An 18058-nucleotide genomic window follows, 5' to 3' on the forward strand; every position below is an offset into this window, starting at 1 on the left:
AAATGTATTGACCAGCCGGGCGCAGTGGCTCATGCTTGTAATCCCAGCACTTGGGGAGGCCAAGACAGGCGGATCACTTGAGGTTGGGAGTTCGAGACCAGCCGACCGACATGGTGAAACCCTGTCTTTACTAAAGATACAAAAATTAGCTGGATGTGGTGGCGTACATCTGTAATCCCAGCTACTCAGGAGGCTGAAGCAGGAGAATTGCTTGAACCCGGGAGGCAGAGGTTGCAGTGAGCAGAGATCGTGCCACTGCACTCCAACGTGGGCAAGAGAGCGAGACTCCATCTCAAAAAAACAAAACAAAACAAAATGTCTTTGTGAGAGCTGAGGTACAGGCAGTTGGAAGCCAGCTGTGTGGGCTAGATCTGCAAATATTGGCCAGGGTAGAAATGAGTTTGGGCCTCCTGGAATCTTTGGAGGCTTTCAATGGTTGCAGGTGAAAATGAATTCTGAAATTCTCTGAGTAAAATTCATGAAGTATATCTGGTAAATTACCACTAAAACTTAACTGAGTTCATCTCATATCTGGAGACTTTTAAAGCTGCTATCATAAAACTCTACTGAAGAAGGACTTTCTTATTGATTGCAATCATTATTGGCTCAGCCCACCCAACAAAAATATAAATATGCATTTCAACCCTTGAGAAAACATATTTCAGAACCCCACCAATTTTATGAGACAGGCCTAAGAGATGGAAGTATTTATTCAAAGTCCCACTGTGATTTTTCAGGAGGCCTGCTTCAATCAGGAAGAGCTCTGCAATCCAGAAAACTCCAGAGCAGCAGTGATTCATGCAACCTAGCCATAGTCATGTGGTCTGATTAAAAAGATGCTCCCAGGCCAGGCGCGGTGGCTCATGCCTGTAATCCCAGCGTTTTGGGAGGCCGAGGTGGGTGGATCACCTGAGGTCAGGAGTTCAAGACCAGCCTGGCCAAAATGGCAAAACCCTGTCTCTACTAAAAATACAAAATTAGCCCAGCGTGGTGGCGCATGTCTATAATCCCAGCTACTCGGGAGGCTAATGCAGGAGAATTGCTTGAACCTGAGAGGCAGAGGTTGCAGTGAGCCGAAATTGTGCCATTTTGCTCTCCAGCTGGACAACAGAGTGAGACTCCGTCTCAAAAAAAAAAAAGCTCTCAAACCCAAGCAGCCTAATTTGCTATTTTATACCGTATTAACATTGCACATCTATTAACTCAGCATACCAACTATTGATCTGAAAATAAAATTAGCCCTCGCTCTCACATAACAAAGAAGAATTGCAGTTTATAATGAAAGAAATGCTCATACTTAATTGCATAATAGAAATCATTATGTTTCCTTACTACAAAGGCACCTAATTAGCAAAGATTTTCATTTTCCACTGATGTCATCAGGGGCCAGTCACTATTCTAAGCATATAGCTATTCCTTAGGTACATGAAAATTTGCATCATGCAAATTCCTTTTGAGATAATACCTTAGAATGAAGTAGAATGCAGATTTGGCATGAGATTTTGATGGAGAGAGGATAGAGAGGTCTTTTAAGTAGTGATGGTGTTCTTCAGGAACCAGCTAGGGAATTTTTCAGTCTCCTTAGATCTACTCCACAATTTTTCACTCTGCCTAGATAAAAACCTTAGAATTCTCAGCATAATAAATAGGATATTTTATATTTTTTCCTACTGCTCTGGAGGTTCTCATAGCACATCAAAATTTTAAGATATACTAAATATAATCCCAGAAATTATAGTATAATTAGATTTATAAATACAATAAATTTTAATTAACTGGGAACATTCAATACTGGTAAAGATGTGGCAAAATATGTACTCTCATACGTTGCTGATTGCATGGTAAATTGGTACCACCCATTTGGAAAACAATACAGTAACTTTATAAATGTTAAATATTTTTGACCCAATGATCCTCCTTCTGGAACTCAATCCTATTATGTCAGACCAAAACAGGAGGAAAAGGCTATGTGTGAAGATGATCTTTAAGGTACCATTTCTGGAAGTAAAAACTGAAAATGACCTAAGTGTTAAATAATTAGGGCATTCCTTTACTTATAAGCAAAAAATTCAAATGCTTACTTGGCAACATGTAGCAGATGTCAGAAGGACCCTTTTACTTCATCTGTTATGATTGTCTAAAATATTACCAAATAGGGTTAGATGCATGGTATCCAGGAGTTTCTATTCAAATGCAATTCTTTAAAAAGAAAAGAAAAGAAAAACCCAAAACCCTAAAAGAGCAAGATGGGAAACATAAATCCAGCTTTATCAATAATTACATTAAATGTTAATGAATGGATCAAAACATCATGTTGTATACCTTAAATTTTATACAGTATAAAAAGTTAATGAACTAAACACTCCATTTAAAAGATATTATCAGAATTGATTTTTTTTTTTTTTTTTGAGATGGAGTTTCATTCTTGTTGCCCAGGCTGGAGTACAATGGTGTGATCTCAGCTCACTGCAACCTCCACCTCCCCATTCAAGCTATTCTCCTGCCTCAGCCTCCCCAGTAGCTGGGATTACATGTGTGCACCACCACACCCAGCTAATTTTTGTATTTTTAGTAGAGATGGGGTTTCACCATGTTGGCCAGGCTGGTCTCCAACTCCTGACCTCAGGTGATCCACCCGCCTTGGCCTCCCAAAGTACTGGGATTATAGGCCTGAGCCACCACGCCCGGCCTAGATTTGATTTTTAAACAAAAACAACTCAATGTCAACTATATGCTGTTTTCAGGAAACACACTTTAAACATAAGGACTTAGAGATACTGAAAGTAAAAGGATGGAAAAAGATCATTATGCAAATTCTAATAATAAGAAAGCTGGTATGGCTTTATTATTAGACAAAATAGACTTCAAGACAAGAAATATTATCAGAGATAAAGAGAAACATTTTATAATGATAACAGAGTTAATTCATCAGAAAGACCTTACAATCCTAAATTTGTATATGCCTACTCACATAAACTTTAAAATATATAAAGCAAAATGAATAGAACTAAAGGAGAAATGAAAAAAGCCACAATCACGGGTGGATAATAGACTTTGAGTCATAACAGATCACTGATAGTTTAGCTCGTAATCATCTCTGGGTTGGCTAATAACGTAGCCCTGAAAGAATGGGACACACACACAAAAATCTCCTTTGATTCTGGGAGAATGTGAAGGACAGGCCTCAGGTTTATATGGCCGTGAGAAGTTGGTGGAAGTTGGGCCAACAGGTTAGTTCTAGGGCCATGTGGGAGAGAAAGCCCAAAAGGAGAACCAATGACAAGAAAGGGGTGGGGGGAGGTTTGAATGGAATTAGAAAGAGTATGACCTCAGTTTGAATACCCATTTCAACACTTATTCAGTAATCTTGAACCAGTCACTAAACTTCTAATATTTTGGCATTTTAAAAAATGGAGGAAATGATTTCTGCCTTATGTGTGGATATGCAAGTTAAGCACATAACACATGTGAAGAGTGCTGGCAATCCAATACCTCCCCTCTTTCACACTGTTTCCTGACAGGGACCCACATACTCAAGGTTTCTGCAAAGAACCAGGAAATGAATTGGACTGGGATCCCAAGATCTAAATCACTGTAGAAGAAGGAAAAATAATTTACCTAGTCCCAACAAGGTATGGAGAACCCCAAAACAGCCCAGTCTCTAGGAGGCCTGGCTACTCTTTCCTTTGGCAAAGCGAAAATAGCTCCATGATAGTTCTTAGTTTCCTTCAATAGAACCTGTTCTAGTGTTCTCCCTATGCATCTACATGCATGTGCTGTCTCAAGGAATTAAAACTGTCTCAAGAAATCTACTAGAATTTTAATTACCCAGACCCTTTGGCGGCCATCAGTTCATTGACTGACCTCCAGACAAGACCTCATATAAAATTTCCCTCAAAGATGGATCTCTTTCTTCAAAACTTGCAGAGAAAGCTAAATTCTTCCCTCCTTCCTTGGAAGTACATTTCAATGTCTCCTTTTCACAGGCAGAAAGTTCTTCCTGTCTTACCTAAATAGCTATGAAACAAGGCAGAGGCCTATAAAGCTGAAACAGAGTTACAATGCGCTGTAGGGGCTGAGGGGAGGAAGAGCCTTTACAGGCTTTGGGAAACCAGGACAAATTATAAAGTGGCATTTATTCCTGGCCTTAAAGAATGGGCAGGGTTTTGGCCCATGTGAGGAGGGGATTGCAAATGGATCAAAAGCTGGATAGGGAATGTAGAGCCTGCTGGAGAAGGACAGATGATGATCAGGGCCATGGGGAACAGGAGGAAGGAGAGAAGGAAAGGTGACGCCATATTGTGGAGGACCCCACATACCAGAAAGAAAACTGTTGGCTTTATTTGGTAGGTAATGTGACACGATGTGGCGAGAGGGGGTTTACAGAAATATGTGGTGAGAGCTGAATTTCAGGGAGATTCATGTAGCAGAGAGATTCGAAAGGTGGAAGAAAGAAGTGGGGAGAGAGGTGAAAGATCAGTTAGGAAGTCCTTTCAACCATTCAGAAAAGAGTTCCTGAGAGGCTGAATGTTGGTGAAAATGCTGGAAATGAAGGTGAGAACCAGCCTGAGGCCTTGAGCACAGAAAGCCTCCTAATTCAACTGTAGGGACAGGGCCTGATTTTCAGTAACTATTTCTTGAATCCGAGTTGCTGTTCAGCTATGAGACTGTGACTAAAAAGAGGTGAGGAAGAAAGAAGAAGGAAAGAGGATAATGTAAAAAAGAAAGAGCGAATGTACAGTTGTCCCTGGGTATCCACATGGTATTAGTTCCGAGACCCAACTCCCCCACATACCAAAATCCATGGATGCTCAAGTCCCTGATATAAAATGGCATAGTATTTGCCTTTAACCTACGCACATCCTCTCTTATACTTTAAATCATCTGTAACTACTTATAATACCTAATACAATGTAAATGCTGTGTAAATAATTATTATACTGTATTGGTTTTTTATTTGTATTTTTTTATTGTTGTATTGCTATTTTTTATTGTTTTTTTTTTCAAATATTTTTTTCTCTGTGGTTGGCTGAATCCTTGGCTGCAGAACCCATGGACAGGGAGGACTGACTGTAATAGATAGTAATTAAATAGAGAGAGCTCTATCTCAAGACTCATTTCAACAGTTTCTGACTCAAGGCTCTTACAATCACTACTAGTTAAATAATTCTAAGTGTGTGTCCAATTGATAGTGGGTCACATTCTATCTTTGCGCCTGAGGGACATCACATTTACTTGATCCTATTATCCCAAAGAGCTGCCATACAGACCAAAGTAAAGGAAACCTAGAGAAGTGTATTTTAAGCATATTGTCACAATGAACTCACTTTGTTGAGGATCTATATGTACCAAGCGTTGTGTTAAACACTTTACATGAATTATCTTATTTAATTTTTAACTACCCTAAAAGTAGATGCAACTATTCTCTTTTAACAGATAAAGAAACGGAGGTTTAGTTGAGTCACAAAGCCGGGATTTGAGGACAGGCAGTTTGATTCCAGAGCATGGACTATCTTCCCTGGCACTCCTTCTGAGGAAGAAAATGCACCACAACTGGAGCACTCCTCTGCCATTTATTTATAAACAAATGTGATATCGTCAGAGAAGTCTTTTCTATGACTGGTTGTTCCAAGTCAGAGCTTCCCCTTCAGACATTCTGCTCTAAGAAGATGTAAAAGCACCCTTTCCTTCTGAAGGAGGGTTTGGTGGGAGAGTGCCAGCCTGCCATACCAGGAAGTATGTATTGGTGTGTCAATTTGGGTTTTTGTTGCAAGCAACAGAAGTGAATTAACAATGTTAATATGGGGATAAAATAATTTAATGGGGGAAAAATTAGAAAAGCTGAAGGATTAGGACTGGAGTAGCTCCAGGCTGTAAGGGCAGTCTCTTCAGGGGGCCTCGGTCTAGGGGAATCAATAACCACCATCTTGGTTTTACAGACTCCACTCGAGAGAACACCTGATTGGCCAGGCTTGGGTCATGTGGCCATCACTTAACTAGGGGATGGCAGGGCAGTCTCACCAAAAGGGCCCACCCATACGGAAGAGGAAATTCCCCCAAAGAGAAGCTGGTTCTGTTACCAGAAGAGAGGGGAATGAATGCTGGGCAGACAAAAACAGCAGGTGCCCATGACACTGTGGGAAGTTTCACACATTTGAGCTGCAGCTGTGCCCAGGTGTATGCAAAAGCATCATCCTGATCCTTGTGGTACTTATGAAGAGTTGAAAAAGTGACTCTCCCTGCTGCACCAGCAGCTCTAGATTTAGTTAAAGTCATCTGTTACAGTGTCATTAGGCAAGTAGCACATGAGATCAACTAGGAACATTTCATTTTAAACTTTGCTGATTTTTCAAATTTGCTTTGCGTTCTTGGTAATGATTTCTTGCTCCAGTTTTATGCCTTCTCAGATAAAACGCCATCATACATGATGTTGGCCCCATTAGACATGAAGTAAGCATTATTTATGATATAATCAGAGTTATGAAGCATTAAAAATAGGAAAGAAAATTATTTCCATAGACCTTTTCTAAAACTTAGAAGCTGAGGCTTAATTTGTCAGACTTTTGCTTTTCTCATGCCAGGAGGTAGTGAAGACTGTTGGGGCAAAGCTGGTCAATAGCTGAGGAGTCTTTTGCTTGCATTATCACTTGGAAGTGCTTGGATATTTCCCAGATTCCACCTTAGAAGGATAGGGTCCTGGTCAAACTCAACCTTCTTTGACAAGTTGAATAGCAGTGAGGCCTCTTATATCTGGGTTTTAACCTTATGGGGAGGTTAAATGGGTCAGCCATTGTAAACTGGAATTCAAGGATGACTCAGGATACAGACCAGGTGGCAGATGACTAAGAAAACACTCAACTAGATTAGTGCAGTACTATACTTTATCAGCATGTGAAACATGTATTAATGCTTATGTAAAACCAGTGTGTTTTCCTTCCTTCCTTCCTTCCTTTCTTTCTTTCTTTCTTTTTCTCTAACTCTCCTTTATACTGGCAAACATGGTACAGAGATGCTTAGGGAAAAGTTGCATTGAAATAGAGGTGGGAACACAAGAAAAAAGTAAAATAGAAAGAAAATAGTAAGCGAATTTTAGATTTGCAAACAATGAAGTCACTTTAAGAATCAGAATAACAATGAGATATAACTTAAGTCAATAAAAAATTTTAAGGTTCAAATAATAAAAGTGATTTACTTTGTTTTTATCTCATATTTTTCAACTCAATAATAGTTATCCTGAAATGATTATAGTATTCATTTAGCACTTTTTAAAAGTCCTCTGCCCTTAGGCAGATTGCACTGGTCATGATGAAGATTGATACCTTAGACGCTGCTACCATTGACCAACATGGTTCCTGTTGACTGAGAGGCTAGGGGAAGACAGTAAGGAATAATGACCACACAGCAGGAGAGACAGCCATGTCTTAAGTGTTCCTACCTTTCACCCTTCACACTTTCCTGATGCTGACAACTGGAGGGCATTTCTCCAACTTTTACAGATATTTGCCTTGACCTGCTCCTTCAATAGGTCTTCCTGCTTGGGCTAGGGTACTTGGTACAAAGAAATTTTCCTTTGTCCTTGATCTTCAGCTAGAAATCATAACTAATGGTGATTAACATCCATGAGCTAAGAAGTGAATATATTCCACTTTACAATGAGGAAATGTATGCTCAGAAAAATTAGATAACTTTAATGAAGTCATATAGCTGCTAACTGATAAAGCCAGAACTTGAACTTAAGTCAATCTAACTCAAGAATCCATTATTAAATGTCATGCTTTACTTTTCTAGCTAAATTCTTCTATTTCCTCTAGCAAAATTCTCTCTAATTAGAAAGTATAGATAGCTCATTCTCAGGAAACCAGACCTCCAAGCCTTTCTGAGCATGGGCTCCAAATTGTATACTATCTTTGCCATTAAGAAACCCCAAACCAAAAAGTAAAACAAAAGTTGCATCAAGCCAGACGTGGTGGCACATGCCTGTAGTTCTAGCTACTCAGAAGGCTGAGGCAGGGGGATTATTTGAGCCCAGGAGTTGAAAGTCCAGCCTGGGCAACATTAAAAAATAGAACTGGTAAATATAGGGCCCGAGCAGAGAAAGCTATGAAACAACTCTAATGCACACATGTGACTCTCATGGAAAAAGAGATTCAAGGAACCTAGCCCACAGACCTAAGAAATAGGATAATTCACACCCAACAAACTACAGATTGTAGAGTAATTTTAATTTGAAAATTAGTCTGAGGGACCCTCAAAATAAATGTTTAAAATGTTCAGAGAGATGAAGAAATATAATTCACAAAGTAAGAACAAAAGAACAGGATGAGTTGGGAAAAAACAAGTATGTATATATCCCAGACAATAACAAATATTCTCACTAAAATAAAAAAACTCAACAGACAAGTTAAACAATAGATTAAATATAGAAAATATGAACAAGAAGTTAAGAGACATGGAAAATAGATCTAAAAGTTCCTGAAGGAAAAAATAGAGTGGCAGAAAATCAATATTCAAAGATATCCTGACTTGGAATTTCCCAGATTGTTCTAAAAGTTTTCTCAGATTAAAAAAGCACATCAACTTCTCACAAGGATAAATAAAAACAAATCTACAAAGAGACCCATGAGAGCAAAATAGCAGACCATCAAGGACAAATAGAAGAATCTTAAATGATACCAGAGAGAAAAGACAGATTATCAACAGAAAAACAACAATCAGACTGACCATGAATTTCTCATGAACAACAGATGCCAAAAGAAAATGAAATAAAATATTTAAAGTGCTATGAAAAAATAACTGCCAACCAAGAATTCTATGTCATAATGTGGCAGAGGTAATGCCGTGAATTCACTAAACATTCCTCCTGGGCAAACAGGATGACTACATTTCTCAACTTCCTTTGGGGCTATGCAATTGGATTTCTGGCCAACATGATATAGTAGAAGTAATGTGCACCACTTCTAGGTTTATCTGAAAAAACACACACATACACATACACACAAACATGCTAAATAGCCAATAGACTCCCTGGAAAGAACTCAGTGTGGCAGAATCGTAAAATGAAAAGAGCAAGGATCTCTGAGGCACTGGTTGGAGGGAAGCTACTCAAGACAGCCACCTGACACGTTAGACTAAGACATGAATGAGAATTTCATTTTAATTGTGTTAAGCCACAGAGATTTAACAATGAAGGTGATAGAGAAGAAAAGGCAGGAACTGGGCACAGCTGACCATTGTGAAGACTGATCCGAACATTGAGACAGCAGCTAGACAGTGCTATTGATCTTTTTATTTATTTATTTATTTTTGAGACTGGGTCTCACTCTGTTGATCAGCCTGGAATGGAGTGGCACAGTCATGGCTCACTGTAACCTCAAGCTCCTAGGTTCAAGTCATCCTCCCACCTCAGCCTCCTGACTAGCTGAGACTGCAGGTGCACACCAACTTGCCTGGCTAATTTTTTAAATTTTTTGTAGATATAGGGTCTTGCTATGTTGCCGAGTCTGGTCTCAAATTAATGGCTTCAAGCAATTTTCCTGCCTGGGCATCCCAAATTGCTGGGATTACAGGTGTGAGCCATCATGCCTGGCCTATTGATCTTAATATACTAGACAAACAATTATTCAAGAATGAAGGTAATAGGTGTGGTGTGTGTGGTGTGGTGTGGTGGCATGCACCTGTAATCCCAGCTACTTGGGAGGCTGAGGCATGAGAATCATTTGAACCTGGGAGGTAGAAGTTGCGGTGAATCAAGATCGTACCACTGCACTCCAGCCTGGATGACAGAACAAGACTGTCTCAAAAAAATAAAAATAAATAAATAAATAAAATTTTAAAAAATGAAGGTAAAATGTGACCAGATTCATTCTGAAAAAATTACTAATAAATATATCTCAGAAAAAAGGAAATGAATCCAGAAAAAAGGTAAGGGAAGCCAGTTGCAATAGTGAGCAAAGATATCAGTTGTTAAGTGTTACTAGTGCTAAATAAATATTGACTTATAAAACAAGGTAGAAATAAAACACTTGATTAAAATGTAGAAAATTGAAGAAGAGGATGCAGAAGGAAATTTAAGCATGCCTAGTTTCTTTCATCTTTAGGAGATGAGTAAAAATATTGATTGTCCTTAGACTTTGTTAGAGTGATGTTTGAAATTTAAGTTTTACCACCAAGAGAACACAGGGTAAGGCATAGGTCAACATGGCCCAGTCTGAGTTTCTATGTCCCAGGGAACCCTCGTAACTGTTTATCTTGTTTTCTTCTTATTGTAATCCTCCAATACTGGCAACCGGCTCAGTAAACACTGAACAAATGAAACAATTGGGAATGGGGATGGGAAGGATAAAATACAACTGTGAACCAGCTGAATCAAATATGTGCTCTATACTCAAATCCTGATAAACCCCTGGCTAAAATGCCATAGTTATCACTCTTAAAGAGCAGAGAACAGGCCAGGTGCAGTGGCTCACATCTGGAATCCCAGCACTTTAGGAGACTAAGGCAGGAGGATAACTTGAGCCCATGAGTTCAAGACCAGCCTGGGTAACATAAAGAGATCCCGTCTCTACGAAAATAATAAAAAAAAAAATTAACCAGGCGTGGTGGTGCAAGCCTGTGGTCCCAGCTACTTGGGAGGCTGAGGCAGGAGGATCGCTTGAGCCTGGGAGGTTGAGGCTGCAATGAGCCATGATCACACCATTGCACTCCAGCCTGGGTGACAGAACAAGACCCCATCTCCAAAAAAATAAAAAAATTTAAAAAGCAGAGAATGGTTTGGCAGCTTCTCAAAATGCTAAACCTACAGTTACCATATGAGACAGCATTTCCACTCAGGTATATACCCAAACACATGAAAACAAATATCCACACTAAAACTTGTACAAAAGTGTTCCTAGCAGCATTTTTTTTCCCAATAGGCAAAAAGTGTAAACAACCCAAATGTTTATCATATGATGAATGGATAAACAAAGTGCAGTTATTCACACAGTGGAACGTTAGACAACCATCAAATGGCATGAAGTACTGACACATACTACAACACAATGAACCTTGAAAACATGCTAAGTGGAAGAAGCCAGACACAAAATACCGCATATTGCGTGACTCCATTTATCTGAAATATCTAGAATAGGCAAATCACAGAGTTAGAAACTAAATTCATGGTTGCCAAGGATTGGGGGAGTAGGCGAAATGGGGAGTAATTGCTCATTAGGCATGAAATTTCCTTTTGAGATGATGAACATGTTCTAAAATTAGATTTTGGTGATGGTTGCACAACTCTGAAAATATTAAAAACCACTGAACTGTACACTTTCAATGGGTGAGCTGTATAAGAATCATATCTCAAAAAGTTGTTTTTAAAAAAGTACTTTGCCCAGCACGGTGGCTCAAGCCTGTAATCTCAGCCACTGGGGAGGCTGAGGTGAGAGGATTGCTTGAGGCAGGAGTTTGAGACCAGTCTGGGCAACCTTGTCTTTACAAATATATATATTTTTTAATTAGCTGGGCATGGTGGTGTGCACCTGTATTCCCAACTACTTGGGAGTCTGAGGCAGGAAGGATTCCTTGAACCCTGGAGTTCAAGTCTGCAGTGAGCTATGATGGCACCACTGCACCCCAGCCTGGGCAATAGAGTGAGACCCTGAGACCCTGTCTCTAAACAAGGAAAAAGAAAACAACCCAGATTTCCCCTCACCCAAAACACACTACAGAATATCTAAGATCAAATTGCAAAAAAGAAAAAGAGGCCAGGCGCAGTGGCTCACACCGTAATCCCAGCACTTTGGGAGGCCAAGGCGGGCGAATCACGAGGTCAGGAGTTTAAGACCAGCCTGGCCAACATGGTGAAACCCCATCTCTACTAAAAATACAAAAAATTAGCGGGGCATGGTGGCACGTGCCTGTAGTCCCAGCTACTCAGGAAGCTGAGGCAGGAGAATTGCTTGAACCTGGGAGGCAGAAGTTGCAGTGAGCTGAGATCAAGCCACTGCACTCCAGCCTGGGTGACAGAGCGAGACTCAGTCTCAAAAAAAAAAAGAAAAAAGAAATAGAATATTGTTTTTGACTTTGAAATAAACATTACTAGTTTACTTCATGTATATGTTTTAATGTATCCTGAAATGTATTTAATGTATATTTTAAAATAAAAAAGCAAAGAAGACCTAAACTAATAGATATTTCTTTTACCAGCAAACCATAGCTAATTCCAGTGGATACACAGCCTGCCACTTACCTTGTGAAATCGAATGAGGCCGGGCCAGACCTGGCAGCAAGTACTATTCTATACGCCATATATTTTAACTGTGAGAGCTCAAGTCAAGTCATAAACCTACATTTCCATAGATCCTAGACAAAAATAAACACAGACTATTATTTCTAATCCTTCCTCTGTGCTTTTCTCAGAGTGCTGATTAGATTGCATATTCTATGAAAGGATGAGTTCAATCTTTTCTAAAGTATTTCCTCACGGGTTCATCTGTGATTAAGGGTACAAGTTTTTCCCATTTGAAAGATGCATGATCCAGCTGTTCTTTTTGTCTGCTCCAACTTCTTGTTAGTCTTTCTGGAACTAAAGAGAGAAAAATGACTATAGTGACCTGAACATGTCCCTCCCAAACGAGAAGAGGGTCTTTTGTATGTACACCCAAGATAGTAGCTTTTTTTAACCAGTAGTGATCTGTCATTCTAATTCTCTGTTACAATTTCGAAGGTTGTTGCGTATTTTATCTTTTAGGTCTTTAAAAATTCCATCCGTTTTGGCTAATGTGAAATGTCATACATGGAGGCCTGAAAAGTTGAGAGCTAAATGTTTTAAGACCTCTCAAGTAATAATCACTAAGTACTTCATTTTCAAACATACACCATTCATTTGCGGCTGCAGAATAAAATGCTCATTACAGAGTCACACCACTGGCCCCAGGCCAGATTTTTCATCTTGGACCTTTTGTACATTTAGACTCCTCAAGCAACTAGCTATCTCCCTGGGCCTCCCAGTTTTTGCCTTTCAAGGTAGGTGGAGGACCACCGTATGTAAAAACGAGGCAGAAAAAGCCGTTCTCCCTCTGCACAGAAATCCAGAGGAGCCATTTCTCAATGAACGTCTAGGTCACCTCCAGGGCATTGGAGGCTGTGTGAGGAGCTGCTCCCGCCTGGGTCCCCTCCTGCAGCTCCTGCTGGAAAGGCTGTCCAGAACATCCTGGGGAATTCTTATTCAAAGGGTCCAGGTTAACACTGTCTGCATCCCCAGGGACCGCCCTACTCTCACAGGCTGGCTGATTTCCAAGAACTACCAATCCTCAGCCCTGTCCTAGAGGCAACCAATTTAATTTATATCAAAAAGAAAATTTAAAAAGCTTGTCACATAATCCAAAATAATCAAATGACCTATGGACTTGAGTCAATGAATAGCTCTCATACAGGAAACAAGGCAGGCAGACCTGCTGACTGGCTGGGGTCTGGCTGAAATCTGAATTCAAGTTTAACGGGAAAATCAACTTTTGGTGAAAGGACAGGAAAGTCAGGCCAGTATTTACTAGGCTGTGGATCTCCAAGTTTCAACCACAGGAAAAGTTCAAACAGGAAAGCAAAAATCTTTCTAGACAGAAAAACTATTCTCATAATGCATATAAGCTTAAATGAAAAAAGGAAGGTGCTGAATGGTGTCTAAATGTGTCAACTTTTGGTTTTAAAAATTAGGAATAGAAATATATGTTCCTACTTACTTGATTTTGCATTAAAAAACTCTGAAAGGATACACTAATAACTGATAAAAGCAGTTACTTGATTTGGGAGTGAAGAACTAGGAGGACAGAGAACAGAAGTAAGAGCTGGACTTTTCATCTATACCTTTTGCGTATGTATTTTTATTACTGTTTAACCATGTGTGAGGAAATGCTCTAGGTGCTACAGGAAATATAAGCAAAGAAAATTGATCCCTTAAGGAGCTTACATTGTAGTGAGAGCAGCAAATATAAACACATAAAAATAAGTACATTAGATGATCATGAAAATAAAAAAGTAGAGAAGGGTAAGGGGGCTCAGGGAGTTAGGAGAGGAACAGTTTGCAGTAATTAAAAAAGGCGATAGAGGAGGCTGGTCACGGTTAGGTCTGCCGTGATTTGTGGGAGGTGACAGGGGTGGAAATATGAATCTTTAGGGGAAGAGTGTGCCAGGCAGAGGGAACAGCTTTGGCGGTGGCTCTCAACTGAGGACAATTTTGCCCTTTAAGGGGCAACCAGAGATGACTGAAAACATGTTTGATTGTCATGACTGCAGAGGATGCTACTGGCATCCAATGGGTAGAGAGAGGACAGGGATCCTGCTAAACATTCTACATTCCACAGGACAACCCCCACAACAAAGAATTGTCCAGCCCAAAATGTCAGTAAGAGCTATTGCGAGGACATCTACCCAGTAACTGCCTGTCCAGTGTCGGACTGACATCACCCTCGTTATTGATCCTTGTAGCCAAAAATAATCATTTCAAAACAATTATGTAATCCTCTTCATTTTTCCTTTAAAACCTTTTATCTTATCTTACCTCTTTGAATACGCACATAGTTTACTATGGCACGCATATTCCCATTGCAATGCCCTATTTCCGAGTAAATATGATTTTTGTAACACCCTATTCTAAAGATATTTATTCAGGAGTAGGACATTGCAAGGGGGAATTGTAATGCCCTCTGTTTGTTATTTAGACTGACAGTTCACAATGCTTCTTCTTTACAACAGTGTTCATACTTCCTCTTATCATGCCCAGCAGTATTTGTCCTTTTCCTTCATTCCTCCACTCCACCACCTCTAGCCCTATTACAAAGCATAGCTTCACAAAAATTGCAGAAACTACCATTGCTTGGGGCTCTGTTCTGTTCTTAGTTAAGAATGGAGGGCCAGGCACTGTGGCTCATGCCTGTAATCCTAGCACTTTGGGAGGCTAAGGCGGGAGAATCACGAGGTCAGAAGTTTGAGACCAGCCTGACCAATATGGAGAAACCCAGTCTCTACTAAAAATACAAAAATTAGCTGGGTGTGGTGGTGCATGCCTGTAATCCCAGCTACTTGGGAGGCTGAGGCAGCAGAATTGCTTGAATCCAGGAGGCGGAGGTTGCAGTGAGCTGAGATCATGCCACTGCAGCCCAGCCTGGGTGACAGAGTCAGACTCTGTCTCAAAAAAAAAAAAAAAAAGAATGGAGAAAAAATCAAAAACAAGATATTACCTTGTCGATAGCTAAACTTCAGGTTGTGGGGGTCAGGTTAAAGAAAAATGGGAAAGATGGAAGCAAATCAAAATAATGAAGAGGGAGGTGGTTTTCTTTCCTTTTCAAGGAAAAAGAGGGATTGGTGTCTCTGCAGAGGTAGAGAGCAGAATGGAGACTTCAAGTCTCCCATCTCTGTTGACTCAGTCAGTGATCAGAGACTCTAGAAAAATCCTGGAGTTTCCTATCCTTTTTGTCTCCTTGTTACTGTTTTTCTTTTTTTTTACTGTTTTTTTATGTAATTGCTCTATATATATATATATATTTTTTTTTGAGACTGAGTTTTGCTCTTGTTGCCCAGGCTGGAGTACAGGCATGCACCACCACACCCGGCTAATTTTGTATTTTTTGTAGACATGGAGTTTCTCCATGTAGGTCAGGCTGGTCTCAAACTTCCAACCTCAAGTGATCTGCCCACCTTAGCCTCCCAAAGTGCTGGGATTATAGGTGTGAGCCACCGCGCCTGGACTTGCTCTATAATTGTTTAGCAGAACCACTGCAAAACAGAACTGAATGACATGAGGTCATTTCTCAGCATTTCTAGAACCAAGGTATCTACTGGTAGGCCAGAAAACACAAGGTTTATTTGAGTAAGAGTGACTGGTTTCATTTAACTGGAATATCACTCAGGTTTAAGAGAGTAATGAACAATGAAATTGGTTGCTGGGGTGATATTAAAATATTTAATAACCACTATGGTTATAAAAATGAATATATAAATTGACATATTTCGGACACTTAAAAATATATCCCCTTGTAATCATAAGTGAACTAAATTAGATGTGTGTGTGGAGCCATATGGCAGTCGTTAAGAGCACAAGCTTTAGTGTCACATCAACCCAGGTTTCAATCCTGTCCCATACTAATTTTTACCAGCTTTGAGACCTTAGGCCAATTATTAAAGTGCTTGAGACCCAATTTCTACAGCTGTAATATGGAGGTGATGACAACATATCACCTCAACAATATCACTCATAGAAATGCTGAGAGGATTAAAAATATAATGTAAGTAAAATATAAGGCCTAGCAACAGTAAGTGCTTAAGAAGGCCCATGTTATTAACATTAAAGTAATTATTTTGCATTCTTTCTATGCCAAGACAATAAACTTCTCAGTTATTTCTTATAATTTTTGTCATATCACTGTCATTACCAATCTTTGCGTTTACAAAAATTACCTGAGTAGGGACTTTCTGTCTGAATCATCTGGATAACTGCATGGCTTTGGCTAGAATGGTCTGGTCAGAAAGAGAGGTTAGGAGGCAGCTCCCTGTCGGCTGTCTCAAGCTATGAGTAATAAAAGCCGGCGTCCAGATGAGGACGCTGGTTTCCATAATGCTGGAAAATGGAAGTGTTCTATCTCTGTACAGAGACATACATAAAGGGAGAAGACATTTTTAATGAGCCATTTTAAAATGAAGTAAACATAAATAATAATGAATTGAAAAAAGGCTCCAAGATCTTGTGTTAAATCAGAAAAACAAGGTATGGAGCCAAGTAGGTGTGTATGCGCACATACATGTATGTTGTAGATGCATGGAATATCTCTGAAGGGATACATAAAAAATAGGTTCCTTCCCCCCGGGAAGGAAAACTAAGGGATAGGGTCAGAAATGGGGAGTGGACTCACTTTTCATTGAATGTGCTTTTCTACTTTGATTTTTTTTTTATCATATACTCTTTTACTTTAATCAGAAATAATTTTTAAAATTATAAACATAAAAATGGCATGTAAAATGCATGAACAAAAAAGCTCCTCCTATACTAGTAAAAACATAAGATGCTAAGGTCTAGGAATATCAGATGTTGACAAGAATTGGGAGAAATACAAACTCTTACCCTTTTCTCCTGGGAGTCTAAACTGGCACTCATTTTAAAGAGCAATTAAGCAATATCATAACAGTAAGGTTAATAATGTACATGGCTTACAATTTCACCCTTAGACATATACCTAAAGAAATTCTCACATGGCCTGATGCAGTGGCTCACTCCTGTAATCCCAGAACTTTGGGAGGCCAAGGTGGGTGGATCCCTTGAGCTCAGGAGTTTGAGACAAGCTTGGAAAACATGATGAAATCCATCTCTACAAAAAATACAAAAACTAGTCGGGTGTGGTGGGGCATGCCTGTAGTCTCAGCTATTCAGGAGGCTGAGATGGGAAGATCGCTTGAGCCTGGGAAACATTGTGCCACTGCACTTCAGCCTGGGCAACAGAGCAAGACCCTGTCAAAAAGAAAAAAAGAAAAGAAATCATCGGTTGGGCATGATGGCTCACACCTGTAATCCCAGCACTTTCGGAGGCTGCGGTGGGCAGATTGCTTGAGGCTAGGAGTTCAAGACCAGCCTGGCCAACGTGGTGAAACCCCATCGCTACTAAAAATACAAAAATTAGCCAGGCATGGTGGTGGGCGCCTGTAATCCCAGCTACTCAGGAGGCTGAGGCAGGACAATCACTTGAACCTGGAAGGCAAAGGTTGCAGTGAGCCGAGATCATGCCACTGCACTCCAGCCTGGGGAACAGAGTGAGTCTGTCTCAAAAACAAAAAAAGAAAGAAATTCTCACATATATATTGTATTTAAGGGCATGTTAAATGTTCACAGCAGTATTGTTGTATCAATAGGGGAAGTGACAAAAATAATCTATTAGTATAATTATATATTGTAATACTGTACAGCAGTTAAAATGAATGAACCAGGTGTACATAATCAATGTGAATTCAAAAATATAATGTTTAATTTTTTAAGTTGTAAAACAACCCATTGAGTATAGTACCATTTATGTACCATATAACACATAAACACCCC

At 39.7% G+C, this 18058-nt stretch overlaps 1 protein-coding gene across 1 annotated transcript in view; it reads right to left on the reverse strand.

Moving 5' to 3' along the window:
- EVX1 (even-skipped homeobox 1) overlaps window positions 1-18058 on the reverse strand; it is a 126731-nt gene that overhangs the window by 30524 nt on the left and 78149 nt on the right. The window lies entirely within an intron of this gene.

Source organism: Hylobates moloch, unplaced genomic scaffold (genome assembly GCF_009828535.3).
Source record: "Hylobates moloch isolate HMO894 unplaced genomic scaffold, HMol_V3 SCAFFOLD_1, whole genome shotgun sequence".
Classification (NCBI taxonomy): domain Eukaryota; kingdom Metazoa; phylum Chordata; class Mammalia; order Primates; family Hylobatidae; genus Hylobates; species Hylobates moloch.